The 13,573-nt window shown below is 44.1% G+C and overlaps 1 protein-coding gene across 1 annotated transcript in view; it reads left to right on the forward strand.

The window, feature by feature from the left end:
* LOC135397253 (Kv channel-interacting protein 1-like) overlaps positions 1–13,573 on the forward strand; it is a 318,617-nt gene that overhangs the window by 59,503 nt on the left and 245,541 nt on the right. The gene's annotated exons all lie outside the window — the stretch shown is intronic.

The raw sequence follows: 13,573 nt of genomic DNA on the forward strand, positions 1-13,573 counted from the left end.
ATGATCATCCACAATCGGGTCAACGTCTTCCCGGGCGATAACTACAGTAGACGTACATATATTTGGGTTATTTCAGCTGTTCCACTGTTGAACTTTCCTTTTTTCTTTTTTTTCTTTTTTTGCTGAGGCACACAAAGACGGGTATAATTTGCGTGAATGCAGAGTAACGACCGGAGTAACGCGTTACTTTTCTACTCGTTACTCAATTACATTTGAAGTCCTGTAATTGGTAACGGTAATCAATTACTTTTTCCGTACAAGTAACGGTAACGGTAATCAATTACTTTTTTCGAGTTACGGGCACAAGTCTCTTATTTATTTACAAACACATAACACACAATCTGAGGGTAATGAATTCCATTCCTCGGTGGTTGACACGAAGAACGAATATTTGAACGCATCAACACGTCAGATGAGTCCCGTTTACATTTACATAATACATGTTTAATTTGCACTATATTGTTTTCCGTATGTGTATTATTTCATTACCTTTAGCTGTTCCATGTTTGGAGGTTCATACAACCGTTTGTTACGGTACAAGTTGCGTAGACATATTAGAGAATTTGAGCTGACCGTTTTGACGTTCCGCTCCGCTTACGGTGATCCACTAAGCGCGAGCGGAGGGGGGGTATAAGAAAGTTGGTCTTAACAGGGTCTTAACTTAAACAGGGTTGGTCTTAACTTAAAACGCTTTCCGTTTTGCACCGCTAACGGCGTTCTCTGTCTTTGTACACGGTAAATAGCAGAACAAATGCGAGTGATTGGCTAAGCGTTTTGCCAGTGAAAGCAAGGCGGTACCGTTTATTATTACAGTTTTCATTATATTTCAAACAAATAATTCCATGACTGTTGCTTTCACAATAAACCTGAATATTAAAAAAGGCCGGTCGACTTTCCAGTAGCCAAGACTGGGTCGACTTTGGTGCAAGCTTCTTGTAAGCAATAAATTTGCGCTTGAAGCTGTCTGTCCCAGGTTCACTTGTGAACTTCCTGAAGCAGGAGAACATCCTCATCGATCCGAAAACGCTCCCGGAGCCGCTGCTGAGACGCGTCGCCCTCAGCGGCAATAAAAGACGACGAGGGCAGCGGCAGGCGCTCACCACTGGCGGGAGCCATCTTGACACCCGCTAGTGCGGTTCGTCTCGCTCCGCTCAGACAGCGCGGCAGCGGAGCGGAAGCCTCGTTCAGCTAACCCGCTAACGGCCAAATGTCGCGCGCATGCGCAGTTCCGCGCTCGCTCGCCGGCTGAGCGGAGCGGCGACTCGGTAACGGTCAGCTAAAACTGTCTATTAGCCAGTGTTTGTATACCGCTACCGGGAGCCCGGTAGGCTACCACGGGTCTATACCGCGCCCTATCAACAGATAAGGTTCTGAGTCACGCTCTCTGTCATTGGTTCCGGTATAGACACGGTAGGTTAACGATGACGTTATCACCACGTCTACTAACACTGGCTGTTAGCGAGTTTTACTCATCGGAAGAACTCTACGAAAACGATACGATAAAGAAAGTTATCAAATCCAAGCTTATCAACGTGTAATAATAATTCCCAAGTTTAGCAACGTAGCAATAATACACAAGCTTAACAACGTCAGATACGTCTTGTCTCTTCGTTATAACCCCCTTCGTCCTGTCTGAGTGCTGCAGTGTTGCGACATGACCCATCCTCTCCAACTCCTTCTCTTCCTCCCGTTGATCGATGTCACGTCACCCGCTTCCAAGAAACAGGCTGATTGGCTTATCATGTTTTCGGAACTAATCGTGAACACTTTCCGATGTGCCTGATCGTAAATAGGACCTGTTGGCAATCGACCTTCGTAGCCTCCAACGGGCCCGCGAGAGATATAGAGAGAAACGTTAGTGGTGAAACGGGCCTGTACAAGGTGTGCAGTGTGCCGAGCTTGCAACGCGCAATATAAAGAAACCTCAGGCTGACACAGTGAATTTATTGACAGACCACGGTGGTGTCACTCATATAGTCATGGATGTCTCATACTCATTCCCCACAATATAAATTCGTATTCCAACTTACGTACTCCAAACTCTACTACTAAACCTTTTCACACCTTTAAAGGTGTAATAACGTTCATGGCGCACGCCTTTTTAGGTGTAATTTTTGTAACACCATAATGGAGCACGGTTTCGCTCAAATTTTCTTTACTCGAGTGTTGTCTCTCCTCCAAAAATTCAGTCTTGCAACATCTCAACATTGTTCAACAGTATTGTAGACACTTGCGCGTGCTCGATTATCGATAGCGATGCATATATGTATTAGCTCGTACCTACGATATCCAAGACATAATGAAAGCAAGATTTGCACTGACACTTGATCTTTAGTAATGCTTTCCAAATTTTGTAAAATATCATCCTGGAGATGCAGTGTTACGCAACCAGGTTGAATGTTCATAGCGCACACCTTTAAAGGTGCGAAAAAGTTTACAGTGATATGGCGTAATAGTTCGTATGCCGAAGCCCCGGAAAAATCGGTAACATCGTTCCCGTCTCTAAATTTAGTCCACGCGCAGACACTGCACATAAAGTCTTCATGTAGCGAAGCCATTACTTGTGCCGTACATTCTCCCGTTCCTCCTCACCGACGGTTGCGCGGACTAGCACCTCGCTGCGGCTGTTTTTAGAAACACTTGATGCAAGAAAAATGAGGGATCCAAGACGACGCGACGGACGGGCATCATTTTTAAACACACAGTCCCCTCTTCCCTCGTGCGGGTTGCGACGTCTTTGAAACATCGCCTCCCGTACAGTTTAGCTCTCGCCTTGTCGCCTATATGTTTGGTAAACACTGCTGCGGCGAAATGGTGTTTGTATGTGTTAAGTGGGGTGAAGATAATAAACTAAGCCGCGAGGATTGCCGCGCGTCGTGATTCTGTTGGGTTAGCCGATAGCCAAGCGGTTGTCGTCTCTGCATCTCGCAGACGACAGATTGGAAGAAGCAATGAAGCAAGCTATGAGAAACAGTAAGCTACGTCATAATGACGTACTAACTGGGTTCGATGTCATTATGCCCGACAACCTTCCAACTAAAACGATTCAAACATGTTTTCTCTCTCTCTCTCTTTAATTTCGTGTTAGCGGCGCGAAGCAATTGTAGCTTTGAGCGGCGTACAGATGGGGACAGATAGAGAGAGGAGTTAGGAGGTGGTTAGTATTGCGTCCTGGGCCGACTTCAGGTTGAAGTGTGAAACCCAGAGGAAAAAAAAAAGAGAAAACCTCTTACAGCGCAGCCGGTGCCGCGTCCAACCATGTACTCTTAAGAATGAAATAATAAGAATAACAACAATTATTATTATTAAATAATTAGTAATTGTTAATTAATAATTATTAAAACGGGAGGCGGGGCCTATTTTGTAGCATTATGCACGGGCATAATGGTGCAAAATAGGCTCCGCCTGCCGTTTTCGACAAATCAGGGGCGATAACGCTGTCATTCGGGATGACGTTTAGCTATAGGAGTGTGCTATGTGGTGAAACTCATTTTTAAGAGTGTGCGCTATCCAACCATGTGACTATGAAGCTATGCATATATGACCAAATACAACTAACAATTATTCTGTTAATCTTAAACTGTTCCCAAGCGACATGTGGTATACTACTTGGTCAATGTATAACTCTATGAGCTGTAACGACCTGGGAATTTTCTAAAACGCCGACAGCTGATTTTTTTTTATTTAAAAAATCTCCTATACGCTTGCTGTCTACGTATATACTGAGCACCGTGCCGACCTACAAACTGCGGCAATGTTTCGACAGCTCCAGGTATATTAATTATGCGAAGCCTGTTACCCGGCGGCCGTACGTGCCGTGGTTTAGGATGTGGGCCTCCACTTTAATGACTCCGCTCTCACGACACGTGCTGCTTATTTCGGGTTAGGCTTAGCTCAGCTTTCTGAGCGGCGAAGAACCTCACGTCGTCGCCGGGGTAGATGTAGGGGTCCGGGATAACAGGCCTTGAAAGACTTACGACCGAAACAGGTGCAAGACAGGCCCTGCTGTGGGGTTTTATTTTTAGGCTTCCAACGTTTTCCAGTTAAATATTGTTCACGATTTTGAGAGGGTAAAATTTGTTGTCTTCTTCTCTTTTTGACATAAATTGGTGCACAGTTTGTTTTGTCTTCAGCTGAACCTAAACTGTGATTTGTATGGAGGGAAACCGAGTTTTTTTTTTATTTAAAATTGAGTGTGGTTATTACGAATATTTATATAGTCCCTTCGTAATGGTCCTTGTAAGGCTCTTAAATTGTTTTATGGCTTTGCCAAATTCAGAACGATTAAGTGTGTGTTGATGTGTGGAGTATATTGATTGATTTTTAATACTTGGGGTGACTCCGGTTGTTTTCTAATATTGTGCGGTGCTCATAGAAGCGCGCCAAACACTTCGCGCTCCAGTACCGTTTATAGTTCGTCGTATTTTAATTTTATTATTTAATTATTATTTATTTATTTATTATTATTATTTATTTATTATTATTATTATTTATTATTATTATTATTATTTATTATTATTATTATTATTTATTTATTATTATTATTATTATTATTTATTTATTTATTATTATTATTATTGAATTATATATTTTTTACAAAGATTAGGAAAATCAACGAGACCTTCGTCATTTGCTATCTTATGCTTTAAAATCACGTATTTGTAAACTTAAAAGCCGGTGCGAAATTAGGTTATTGCGCGTTCGCGTATTATCGATGAGCAAAAACTGGTGTTGGTTAACTTCGAAGCAGACCACGCGTTCATTATAGAAACATGCCATGCGCATGCCTCGAGATTCGATTATGCGACACAAATTTTTCTACAGTGCTACTAGATTGATTTATTGATTGGCTGATTGATTCGACGAAAAGATAAAATGGGAAAATGAGGCGCTGCTAGGGACAACGTGGAATGTATAGCTATTGTGCATGCATTGCACAAATTGTATAGTTTGCTTTCCCGCTTTGCGCGGCTGCTATGCGGGCAGAGCACGCTTTAAAGGAGACGGCAGAAACGTTATAGACATTTGTTATAGACAAACTTTATAGACATGGATGGTAAAGGGTTCATATCCAAACTTCTAAAGGTAGGTAGTGAGAATTTATCCCTTACTTTCGTTACAATCTACCTGCAACTACTTAGTCAGTCAGTTAGATAGTTAGTTACTACTTAGTTATTATTTCTTGCTAAAAGGCGTTTACTTGTTAGTGCCTATGCCGTTCCGCGGCGAACTTTGATTTATGCATGCGCATATGGCTGGTGAGGAAGCTTACTCGATCGTTTTAATTTGAAATTGCGTGTTAACGCCGCGAAGCAACTTTTGCTATAAGTGGCGTACCGACGTCGACAGATGGAGAGAGGACAGCAGGAAGAGTTAGTGTGCGTCCTGGGCCGACTTCAAGGAGAACGGTGCCGACATTCGTCTCGAATTCATTCGCATGTGTCGCTGACCTGCACGTGCATTTTGCTGTCGAAACCACGGATGAGGGGAACAGTGCAGACAACGACCAGCAAACTAAACCAAACTACACTAAAAACACCAAACTACACCACTACACCAAACTAACTACACCAAACTAAACGAAACGACCTTTGTTCTGTGCCACAATGCGACTCTGCGCACCGAGGGGGCAGGAGTTTGTCTTTCCGCGTTTTCTTCTTTCCACACATGGAATACCGCCTACATTGACGCATCCTGCGAAGAGATGGATTGAGCAACTCAAGATCAGCGAACCTGTTAGATCAGCAATTTTTGTGTACGTGTGCCAGAGCTCTTGGAGCGGTACTGCCACCATACCTGATGAACGTTCTTTCTTCTCATTTCATTTTCTGAAGCGCACTTCTGTGCAGGTCACGTCGGGAAGGGAAGCGAAACATTGTCTATGCAAAACCAGAACAAGTTTGTTTCAAACTCGAGTAGTCATTATGTGTAAGAAAACGCAAGGGGTAGCGCGAAACCGTATGCAGAGTCAGTTTTGTAACTGTGCATTTGAATCTGCGTCGTCAGGTCACTTTGGAAAGAACGCGGAAAGAATACGACGTTTCGTTAAAGTTTCCCAAAAACATTCGCACCATTGATAAACGGGTGTCGTAAGATTACCCCGTAAATTCTAAACTACATTTCGTACACGCGCTACACACTTAGAATATCTTATCTGTAAGAGAGCATCAGCAGAGCTGTCGTGTGCTTGCACATCTTTGACATTCCTGCAGCGCAGGACACTCGCTGCTTGCTATCTCGACCTCTCGACCGGTAAACCTGAAATTCACCTTCACGAAGTGTGGTCTTGTGAATTCCTGTTTAACAACTCCTCATTTTAGCACAAGTGTTTACGACCGTCGAGCTGATGATTTTATGTTGAGTTTGCCATATCCTCGTACTGACTTTGGGATGTTTTCGTTTTGCTATTCTTCCGGTAAGTACTGGAATAGTCTTCCTGTTGTTATACGCAATTCTCCCTCGCTTTATGCCTTTAAAAAGAGGCTCTCGTCTTTTTTTCAGTGATCACTGTGCCAAAGCTGAAGTATCTTGTTACGATACTCTCCCCCTACTCTAACTTAATCCGTTACCTTGTTTTTTATACACATTGACTGCATGTATATGACATTACATATTCTTTTTCTCTAAGTATTCATGTATACAGAACCACATCACAGGCTTGCCTAGTGGTACTGTTAATTACATAGTTTTTGTATAAATGATGACAGAAAGAAAAAAATAAAAAAGTCTGAAGTCTGATCGATGAAACACGCCGGAACTTCGCAAATAATACGCGACAACCGCAACCTTCTCTTTGGACAACTCGGTTACGCCTGCCAGAAGTATATGAGCAGCGTTTAATACTCGTTCGCCTTCAAACGCACCTAGAATCAACATTGCAGCTCAGAAATCTCAAAATCGAAACAAAGCGACAGCCTGAGGTACCGCCGCCAATATTGGGGTTTAGATGCGTCACCTGCAGGTCATGCAAAACGCGAACAGTGGTTGTCACAATGCGTCTAGTCTCCTAGTCCCCCAAGGGACTAAAACTACTCTCTCTGTCTCTCTTCTTTTTTTTTTCTCTCTCTCTCTATTAGAGTGTACAGGCAAGGCTTCAAGCACGAGGACGCACAAAGAGTCCCGTATCGAATACATCATTACGAAAATATCTCGAAACCCATTTCCCTGACTTGCTTCAAACGAGGACGTACGCTCTATAGGCAGACAAAAAAGAAAAAAAGAAAAGGAAACTCGACCTTTTTTTTACCCAAGAGTAGTCTCTCATCCGCATCACTCCATTTTGCGTCATCTTCTCTGAACCGTCCTCTGCCCACGAAGATGTCGCTCTTTCTGTTGATTTCTTTAGATTTCCGTCCGTCATAGCTGCAATAAATGTAATAAAACGGAGGCTCTCGCATGCGCTGCAAAACGTAATAAGAGTTTAAAAAAGAAACACTGAAGATTCCTAAGTTTAATACATGCAAGCTTTCGCGTGGGTGACCGCACTTCATCAGGTACAGGAGAAGGAGTCCGCTTATACAAGTATACAGGGTGTTCAAAATTACGCTTTCACGAGCGCTACGCAAACACATGTGATGACGGGAAACCGGATGATAACTTTACGCTACTTGGGTAAGGAACACGTGCTGCTAATTATGTAGCACCTGTTTCTTACTCGAGGAACAGAAAAATAGGACCAGTTTTGTTTTTGTTCGCCTATTTATAAAGTGCTAGTGAAAGCTTAATTTTGAGCACCCTGTATATTGAGTTTACAATATATGTCCCTGGGGCACAGATCCGAAAAAAAAGGGTGTACACACTGAAAAAGAGCACAGTACAGAAACAATTGTACGTATTAAACTTAGGAAGCTTCAGTGTTGTTGTTGTTGATGTTTTTTGATTGTGCTACATTTCATATCGGAATTGACTCCCCCTGTTTACTGACATTCTGCTATGCAATCACAGAGAAAGGAATAATTTGAGTCCTCTTTGGGGATTAGACAGGTTACCACAGCCATTATTCTCTTTCGGGCTGCTGTGTGTAGCTAATAGACCTCTACCCGAGAAACGTCATCGTGACGTTGGTAGGCAGACTGAAACCGAAACGAATCGGAATGGGGAGGCTGGCTTCCACGAATGGACACTTGTTAGCTGCCTCCTACTGAAAGAAAAGTAGGGCCGAAGGTCGCGTCCCTATTATGGACCATCGTAATCCCCTCAAGACCGTGACTTCTGAGCGCGCGACCTTGTTCGCCTCTACCTTCGAGCGTAGTTCAACTCTACCAAATTGGTGGCGCTGTCGAATACTATGACGTCATTTGTATTGTGATTTTCCTATTGCTATCTCTTTGTCGGCTGACTTTCACAAAATGGTAAGCACCAGGGTTGCGGAGTGGGATCACCAATTCCATCCTAATTCCATTCTGAGGTGAATGGACTGTTCTGGGTGCCACACGGTCAAGGATGAAATAACCTTGTCTTTTTCTGCTTTTTCCGTGATGGGTAATGTCAATCTCCTCTACAGCACTGCTGGGCTACCCAGCAGGGCTACCGATCCTTTTTCCTTTGATGGAATTAAAGGAATGGAATGGAGTTGTCAAGCCATTCCAGGAGTGGGAATTGGCCATCCCAATTCCATTCCGAGGAACGGAGATTTGCGATAATTTCATTCCTTCCAATTCCTCGGAATGAAAAGGTATGGCCAATTCCCACTCCTGGAATGGCTCGACAACCCCATTCCATTCCTTTAATTCCACCAATCAAAGAAAAAGGACCGGTAGCCGTGCTGGGTAGCCCAGCAGTGCTATAGAGGAGATAGACATTACACATCACGGAAAAAGGGAAAAAAGACAAGGTTATTTCGTCCTTGACCGTGTGGCACCCAGAACAGTCCATTCCAATTCCATTCCGCCTGCGAAAAAAAAAAAAATGCCGAATTCTATTCCATTCCTAGGACAGTTTCCGCCATTCCATTCCAATTCCATTCCAGGCTGTGATAAATCTGGAATGATTCCGGAATCATTCCAACCCCGGAGTGGCAACACCGCAAAAATGGTAAGCACATCCCCCTTCCCTCATTAACGACACCTACTTTTAACCGGCGTTGATCGTGCATCGAGGGCGCGTGCTCTAACCTTCTTTTTATTCGTTTTCGTTTATAATATAATATATAACCTATATATATGTATATATATAAGTTGAGGTAAAAGGATTATCAAACGGCCAAGAAGTTTTACAGAAGTAAAAAAAACACAAACTCGGAAGCAGATTTTAGGGAAGTTACAAACACTAGTTTATTACATAGGGAGACGTTAAAAAGTAAAATGGGCAAGGGGCCGACGTTTCGACAGTGGCACCGTCTTTTGTCCTGACGAAAACAGTGCCACTGTCGAAACGTCGACCCCTTGCCCATTTTACTTTTTAACGTCTCCCTATGTAATAAACTAGTGTTTGAAACTTCCCTAAAATCTGCTTCCGCGTGTTTTTATATATATATACATCGCCGTTCTTAATCACCGCCAAAGTACATTTTTCAGCGGCAACATTCTTCCACGTGTTGCTCGGGCCTTCGCTCCGAGTAGCATTTCCATTTATCCAGCTCTTCCATCTCGTGTGTTGATACATCGCGGAACAACGCGAACCGCCCCTCCTTCCGCCGCATTGCTGCTCCGATGGCATTTCGCTTCTGCCGCGAAAAAGGTCACAGTGCTAACGGGGGCCCCCTTCTCCACTTCGTCATTTTTCATGCTACCCCTTATTTTTACGCGCGCCTCTCTTATTTCGTTATAAATAATGTTGTACGTGTTAGTTCGTAAAATATATCGGTATCCCATCCTGTCGCGGAGTGGTCGCCCGGCTGTTTTAAAAGTATCGATGAAGTGCGTTGCCGTGTATCTCGAGACGGGGAGTCCAAATAAGAGGGGGAAGGAAAAATTGGAGGAGGACGGTGTGGGAGGTGTTTGTGATGTATTTCTGCAGTGTGACCAGTGGCGTCCTTTTGGTGAGCATAGTGGAATGCCATAAAGGAAAGAAAGATGTGGTGCATTTGGAGTAGTCAGCCCAGGGCGTCCTTTTGGTGAGCATAGTGCAAAGACATCAAGGAAAGAAAGATGTGGTGCTTTTGGAGTAGTCAGTCCAGTGGCGTCCTTTTGGTGAGCATAGTGGAAAGACATCAAGGAAAGAAAGATGAGGTGCAATTGGAGTAGTCAGTCCAGTGGCGTCCTTTTAGGTGTGCATTGCGGAAAGACCAAGGAACGAAAGATGAGGTGCAATTGGAGTAGTCAGTCCAGTGGCGTCCTTTTAGGTGCATTGTGGAAAGACATAAAGGAAAGAAAGATGTGGTGCTTTTGGAGTAGTCAGTCCAGTGGCGTCCTTTTGGTGAGCATAGTGGAAAGACATCAAGGAAAGAAAGATGAGGTGCAATTGGAGTAGTCAGTCCAGTGGCGTCCTTTTAGGTGCATTGTGGAAAGACATAAAGGAAAGAAAGACGTGGTGCATTTGGAGTATAGTCAGTCCAGTGGCGTCCTTTTGGTGAGCATAGTAGAAAGACATAAAAGAAAGAAAGATGATTTGGAGTAGTCAGTCCCTACCACGTCAGCACTGGCTGCCTCGACGACAGTATGACCAGATACTTATAGCTCCATCTGGGTACAAACACAACACATAGAGCCTCCAAGAGCCGAAGGGAATTACTGAATTACTTGTTGACAGTATGTCCTCCTGTTTCTTTTTTATTATTATTCCGCGTTAGCACCGCGAAGCAGTCGTGGCTACGAGCGGTGTACGGATGTGGACAGATGGAGAGAGGACAGCAGGAAGGAGTTGGAGACAGGGGGGATTATAGTATGCGTCCTGGGCCGACTTCATGGGGAACTGTGCCCACATTCGTCTGGAAAGTCTTCGAAAAACTCAGGGAAAACCTGAAACACCACAGCCGGTGACAGGATTCGAACCCACTACCTCCCAGTCTTCAGCACGGCCTTGGCTAACACCAACGAGCGGTCCGCCCCGCTGGTAGTAGTATGTCCTTCAGCCGCGTTCACCCCACCAAGGGGCGCTGAAAAACCGCACCATTCTGCTCTGCTTCGGTAAAAAAGAAGAAAAGGAAAAGAAGAAGAAGAAGAAAGCAAAGAGTCGGCGAAGCGACTTTATGTCACGCTCGCTTAGCTTCGAAACGCCGCCGACGTAAAGCCCCTGTGGATGGCTCCCTCCGATATGAAGAAAAATGCCGTAGGCGCCGGATCTAGTCGCAACGCTGAACATCGCCTGACAACATTGAGCCTATCGTCGACTGCTAAGCCGACTTTATCCGCCAAAGAAGCCAACAGGTGGTGCTGATCGAACACGGAAGAGCTAAACAAGGAACACGACAAGAAGGAAGAACACACACACACACACAAAAAAAAAAAAAAACGCCATCCTGCCGGTACTTTAAGGTGACAGGTAGTGTTGTTAGGCCTACTTGTCGGAAGAGGGTCGACGGGTTAGCAAGCAAGCGAGATTTACGATGGCGCTTCGGATGCGAAAAGATGTCGCGCTTTGCTTGTACAGGAAGTGTAACGACTGACGTCTATGCGAAAGAGGATATATGCTGTCCTCATATGAGCGCGAGAGCTTGTTACTTCGACGCGCGTAATTTGCCGGTTATGTCGTTTCATTACCGAGGGGTATTTTGCCTTTATGTATATGGTGGCGTCCCGCTCCGACAGAGAGTGCGCTTCCTCTGGGCCCACTTCGTTGGGAAATCTCTCGAGCCCAGTGCATTCGTACCGAAATCAAACACCTATAACCTCAGTCCCAATCATATTCGTCAACAGCGTTCGACGTTTCAGTTTCTTGTTAAACGGGTGGTGACGTTTTGATATGTTTCATTACGTGATGGAAGCAAGGACGAACGAGAATCCGCCATTCCTATTGGTTCACGTAAGCACGTGACCTCTCCTGTGCCTGCCTCTCACTCTGGCAGAAATGCTCACCCCCTAGCATTTAAGAAGGCTATCGGAGAGCATTTCCTGAACTTGTATCACAATTTATCATGGGGGTACCTACACTTGATCTATCTATTTATCTTATCTCCCTTTTGTTTTGCTTGTATCTAATTTTGACTGTGATGTACATTTTGGTTTGAAGCATTTTTTTTTTGTATGTTTTCGCCTGATTTTTGTTGTTGTTTTTTCGTGTTTTCGTACTCCTCACAAGATGCGTATCTGGTACTTCAGTTTATCTCTGTTGTCATCCTGGTCTGTTTAATTGGGCTTCTCCTTTCAATCCTGCAGTGCCTGTACTTTAATAAATGTGATAAAATACAATAGAAAGAAAGAAAAAAAGTTTCAGCATTTGCGGTGCCGATTTCCTACACGTCTTTCATAATAATAATAATTGGGGTTTACTTCGCGAGACAACTGAGCCTACACTCCTTTCGCCAGAGAACTTGGAACGCGCATAATTGATGCGCATAATTTATTCGTCATCGCTTGGAACGATAAGTCACAACCCCCCCCCCTCCAATACCCACGATATGTGAACAGCGACTATCCGTACATTACAGACAATTCTTGGGAAGTAACCACTAAGTCATCACTCACTGGTCATAATGTTCAGTAATTGATTGCTTGTCTACACACGCTACTTCCCTAGATTAGGTTAGATATAGATTAGTAAGAAGAAAAAAAGAGTGAAGGTCGGAACTTTCAGCAGTCATTAAAGGCCCGCTACCTTCCCCGTTGCAAGGGATGCGTAACCGCTGCACGTTTCGAGATAAGAACGAAAAAGAGAAGAACACGGAAAAAAAGGAAAAAGAGGACGAAAAAAAAAAAAACACCGTCACCGTCACATGACTTCTCTCTACTACTTTTCCCACTTCCTACACTCTTAAAAATGAACTTCACCGCATAGCACGCTCTTAGCCAACCATTATCTCGAATGATATCGTTATCTGCCCTGACTTGTTGAAAACGGGAGGCGGACGCCTTTTCTGTGACACTTATGCTGTTCATAATTGTCACAGAAAAGGCGTACGCCTCCCGTTTTCAACAAATCAGGGCAGATAACGATATCATTCGAGATAATGGTTGGCTAATAGCGTGCTATGCGGTGAAGTTCATTTTTAAGAGTGTAGATTTACTATTACCACTGCTCGACCTCCTACTAGTGGCTACTTCCCAGACTGTACCCAGAAACGCTGAAGGTGAGCGCGGAAGCAAGCGGTTGCTTTACTGATGGTGTACTCAATGGAAGCTCATCTACTCGTCCCAGACGTTCAACAGTCTTTTTGCCGCGAGGACCTAATATACACTATAGCAACAGCTTCCCTTTTTTGTTTTCTTCACCCAATCATTGCTTCCACGTGTACTATTAAACGGTTCAACTACAGCCAAAGGCTAAGCGGTTCGCAAGCAGCGAGACGGAGAGGGGTGAGAGGGAAGTCTGGTGATTATATATTCTCTTCAACTTCTTTTTTGCTTCCCTTTTCTCCCTAGCCTTGGGGGAAGAGAAGCAACGTCGGACAAGCAGAAAAAAGGGGGAAGAATCAAATATGCCCGAGGAAAGGACCGCTGATTCAGCGGAACGGCGTTTGGAAGAAATCGGAAGTTCC

Source organism: Ornithodoros turicata, chromosome 6 (genome assembly GCF_037126465.1).
Source record: "Ornithodoros turicata isolate Travis chromosome 6, ASM3712646v1, whole genome shotgun sequence".
In the NCBI taxonomy this organism is placed as follows: domain Eukaryota; kingdom Metazoa; phylum Arthropoda; class Arachnida; order Ixodida; family Argasidae; genus Ornithodoros; species Ornithodoros turicata.